Source organism: Cibotium barometz, chromosome 30 (genome assembly GCF_041138505.1).
Source record: "Cibotium barometz isolate CiBa-2024 chromosome 30, ASM4113850v1, whole genome shotgun sequence".
In the NCBI taxonomy this organism is placed as follows: domain Eukaryota; kingdom Viridiplantae; phylum Streptophyta; class Polypodiopsida; order Cyatheales; family Cibotiaceae; genus Cibotium; species Cibotium barometz.
The window spans coordinates 29,342,980-29,347,768 of NC_141075.1; the positions used below are offsets into that span (position 1 = coordinate 29,342,980).

Sequence of the window (4,789 nt, forward strand, 5' to 3'; positions counted from 1 at the left end):
TGTCATTTACAAGGCATATTTATTTGGCAACTTTACTTAAAATTTAGTTAGTTTCATGAATCAACTAAAAGATAGACCTTATATTAGTAGTGTGGTGGTTTTATGGTAAACTAAATTATTTTAGATAAGATATTTTAGAAATTTTGATAATACAAGCTTAAAATTACTTGTGCCATTCAAATATTTAAGAATTTGAAGGCTATAATTGAAGTTCATATCTCAAAGATATTTAGAAATTTTGATGTGTTAGGGTTGCTATTCATGGACACGTGTTAGGGTTGCTAGTGATGGAAAAATTTAAATAGCTCTAAACTTATGAACTCTCTCTCTCTCTCTCTCTCTCTCTCTCTCTCTCTCTCCATCTACCATCTACATTAGATTTAGGGTTGCTATTCAGGGACAAAATTAAATAGCTCTAAACTTATGATCTCTCTCTCTCTCTCTCTCTCTCTCTCTCTCTCTCTCTCTCTCTCTCCATTAGATTTTAACCCAAAGAGAAAAGAACAGAGTCAACCACATGTGCTCTTAGTGTGGTGTCTAGAATGTATTGTAGAGCAATGTGGGGTTTAGTCTATTGTAAGAAAAGTAAGGCTATATAAAATGTGGGGTTGACGACACGTTCTCAGCCGCGACCTCAGCTTTAGGGTTGAGGGAGATATGGCCGGATCTTGGTGGTGTAGTGGGCGATCAGCATGTACATAATGAGTGTTTGACCGCAAAATCGAAGCTATCCTTTACGGTACCCAAGGGACACACACACACACACACACACACAGTTTGTTGCCAGGCGCCTCTATATAATGTTTTCCTGGTCTCTCATATCCAGCATGCCGCCTAGCTGCTCTCTGCTGTCGCTCGATTCATCCTTGCCTCTCTCGTTTGGTGCCGTGGTTTAGCACAATGTACTGTTACTGATCTCTCATATCCAGCATGCCGCCTAGCTGCTCTCTGCTGTCGCTCGATTCATCCTTGCCTCTCTCGTTTGGTGCCGTGGTTCTTCTGTCATCTCCACGCCCTGTGCATCCTCTCCATTGCTGCCCTCCCCCCCCCCTTCACTACAGATCCATGACCTTCCAGGTGATGAAATACATTGTGCCAAGCTGCGTGCACTGAATGAGCCAGGGCTTCAAACCAAACCGTTTCCACTCCGCTGTCAAAAGGTGCGTCACCTTGCATTTGCATTGTATTCGAGTTTCTATTTGTTTTATCACTACGAGATCACTACTAGGGGTTTGACAATGTCAAGTGTTTGTGTGCACATTTGTACCTACTTGACATTATTTGATGTAGGTTATCCCCCACTTAGCACTCTCTTCTCTCCTTAAGGTGGGTTCTTCTTGTCTCTCTCTCTCTCTCTCTCTCTCTCTCTCTCTCTCTCTCTCTCTCTCTCACACACACACACACACACACACACACACACACACATGTACAGAGAGTTTCTATATCGAATGCTTTTCTTGTATTAGATTGAATGTAAGGTACCTCTATACCTGCTGAATGTTTTCTTCACATCTGTATGTCTACTACATCTTTTCTTCATTTTCAATGTGTGTATATATATATAACACCCACCCTAAGCTTGACCACCATAATTATTTGTACATGACTTTTTCGTGCCCTTCAATGTAAGCTTCTCAGCAAATTAAAGACAAGTATACGTTACTCAATTCTAAGTTTGTGCAAATTTGAAGATGATAGCTGCAAAGGAGGTTTTAATGGGGCATCACCCCATGAGATCTACCATTGGAAAAGTTTATTGACTCTAAAAACACCAAGAAAATAAAAAAAAAACATAGATGCCTTCAAAGTAAGTTTCATTTACTAATTTCTCACACAACCCTCTCCTCCTTCAAAATGAGGCTTGTCTAACTTGAAAACTAGTTTCTTTTTCTTCCTAGTGTTCAAAGGCATGCATCCTTTATGTTTTTCTATGTGCATTGCTTTGCGTATCAAATGTGTATGCACTTGTAAGTTCAAGTTCATTTTTTTTCGACTAGCCTTTGTTCCAAGACCCTCCCGTATAGTTACCGATTTTTCAGTGCCGGTAGGTGCTCGCCCATAGGTGATGCCACCAAGGAAGCAGTAAGGGGAGTTTGGAACCCAAGCCCTCTTGTTCCTAGGCAAACACCTTCACCACTTGAGCTATCACCTCAATACTGGCTCAAGTTCAATTTTCTATTATGTGGGTTGTATCTTTTGTTCTATATATAAGATATATTTAATGACTTTGGTATTTCATAAAAGCTTTTTAAGTGCATTTGTCGCCTTGCAAAGGGTTCTAGTGTTCTTAATAAGTTCATTACTATACACTGCTTGATTTTTGGCTAACAAAGTTAGGGTCTTCTAAAATTAAAGTGTCATAAGAAGGATACATCTTGACACTAGAAATAAGGATTTTTGTTTCCAACGTATGGCTAATATCATGGTGGTATGAATGCATAGGTGAGTTTAAATAATAATAAAAACATAAGGTGTTACCTTGGTGATGAGATAGTTAAAGTTCTTAGCTTAGCACTTGGTAATAATGATGTCCTTAAAGCAAGAATTGAAGACATAGTTAAGAAGTCCTTAAGAGATGCTATGTTATGATCTCTACTTTTTAGCTTCCCTTTTTCTTCTCTTTTTTGGTTGGACGTAAATTTGATTCAACTTTTTAGATCCTTTGGTGTTGTTTCTCTATTGGGGAGTTCGGTTGTGCGATGTGAGCAAGCCTTGGCTAGGTGTTCCCATTGTAGTAGCAAGATCTTGGTAAGTGTATGGAGATAACTTTAACAATCGTAGTTTCCTTAGACTTAGAGATGGTAATTTTTAGTTTTTAGATTCTCTCTTTTTGGAGATTGATCATCATACAAGCTTGAAAATGGGGATGGATTTGAGCCTTACAGGTATAGTGTTTTCTTCCAACTCCGCTTCTTTCTTGAGAATTATCTCTATAGCCGAGAATAACATTAAAATTGGATTTCCATGGGAACACAACAATTGGGCTTCCTTTGCAAAATCTAGCTCCTTAATTGCTTAATTGCAAAATTGGATTTCCATGGAAACACAACAATTGGACTTCCTTTGCAAAATCTAGCTTCTTAATTGCTTAATACCCAAGCCATAGAGGAGCTTTTCACAAATAGAAACTAAAGTAAATTCCTCCCTAAGTACCAATGTGCAAACTTTCTCTCATCTTCCCCCCTTGTCTTCTAATTTTTGTCCAATCCATAATGTTAGGTCCATCATTTCTGGATTAGGGCTACTATAATACACAATGGTTCTCTTTGTGCTATACTTATTTTGTAACTATTGCAATATGTAATGTAATTTTGGTTCTTTGCAATTGTGTTTTATTGCCTTTTCTAATGAGAGGTGCTTAATTTTTTCTTATGTTTAAAGAAGAGGCACTTAATGTTTTTTGAGCTTAGGAAATGTAAGAGATTTTTTTAATAAGATAAAAATTAAAGAAATTTTCTCTACTTTTCAGCTTCATTCAGAAAAGTGACATTAAAGACTAATAGATTTCTTCTAAAATTAGTTAAAAACAATCAACATTTCTTATTGAAATGGTTCCTATGTTTCCCAAATCAAATTATATTAATTTTTTTACTCATAACAATGTTAGAAACTTGAAAGTAGAACTTCAAAGTAGAGCTTGAAAGTATAGAGATCGTGTATATCTAAAGATCTTAAAAGAGTCACTATCTTTTAGGTTGGAAAATAGTATAAGTTGTTGGCAAGGTATTTTTGGACCTATGTACACTACCTTTAAATTGGGAAATAGTATAAGTGGTTGGAAAGATATTGTGGGGACCTTTCACTTTCAATCAAGTCATTAATGAAATTCTTGTAATCAAGTCATTAATGAAGTATCTTGTATTAATATTTTACTCCTTGATGATGGTGTTAGCATTCATGTGAGTTAGCTAAAAGCAAGTCTCCATAAGAGGAAACAACATGCTTCTATGGATAAATTTCTTCAAACGGAAGATTTAGCAAGTATAGTTTTGTTAGATCTAAAGCATGCACTATGTAAAGATGAAAAAATAGATTAAATTTTTATGTTACATGAGTATCTTATAGAAAGGCATATAGAAAGGCAAGACTAGGGATGATGACTCATGTGAGAGTACAAAGAGGAATTTCCCAAAATTTAACATTGATTGAGCAAGCTTTTAAGGAGAAACATGTGCTACATATTTAGTGTGAGTAACTAGGGATTATGAAATTAACTTGTGGAGATGAATTATTAGCCCATACAATAATGTACTAATATTAGGGTCTAGGAAGTGAAAAATATTTCCCATAGCGAGATGGCCTTAGATTAGCAAAATAACTAAGATGTGGTTCATGGAATGCAAAGCTTTATAGGCTCGTACTACCATGTGTGGTATGGGACGCATAGGGGATTTGCTGATATTTTTTAGAATTCAAACATTGGTTCTATTGTGTACATGATTATGGATGATCTAGAGGAGCGTGTCTCGACATTGGTTCTAGTTTGTACATGATTAGGGATGGTCTAGAGGAGTAGGTCTATAGTCAAGTTGGTGAGACATGAATTAATAATGTGCAAGTTCTTGTGGAGATCTTTGGCTAATAATCTAGAAATTATGTAGTTTGCAAGTCAAGGCGCTCGAGTAAGATTTTCCAAGAAGAGATTCTTCTTTAAAGATGCAAATGACAGATACACACTAGCAACAAACATAATTGAGGAAAAAGAGAGAGGTAATAGGATGAAACATGAAGATGGAGAGGAAGGAGGGACACGCTTGACACTAGGCGACAAGGGAATATCCACAATTAA

General features: G+C 36.6%; 1 long non-coding RNA gene across 1 annotated transcript; it reads left to right on the plus strand.

The window, feature by feature from the left end:
• The first annotated feature begins 769 nt into the window (after positions 1-769).
• On the plus strand, positions 770-3,320 carry LOC147621362 (uncharacterized). Its single transcript, XR_015269886.1, has 2 exons — positions 770-1,160; positions 2,049-3,320. It is a non-coding gene; the product is annotated as an uncharacterized LOC147621362 (long non-coding RNA).
• The last annotated feature ends 1,469 nt before the right edge of the window (positions 3,321-4,789 follow it).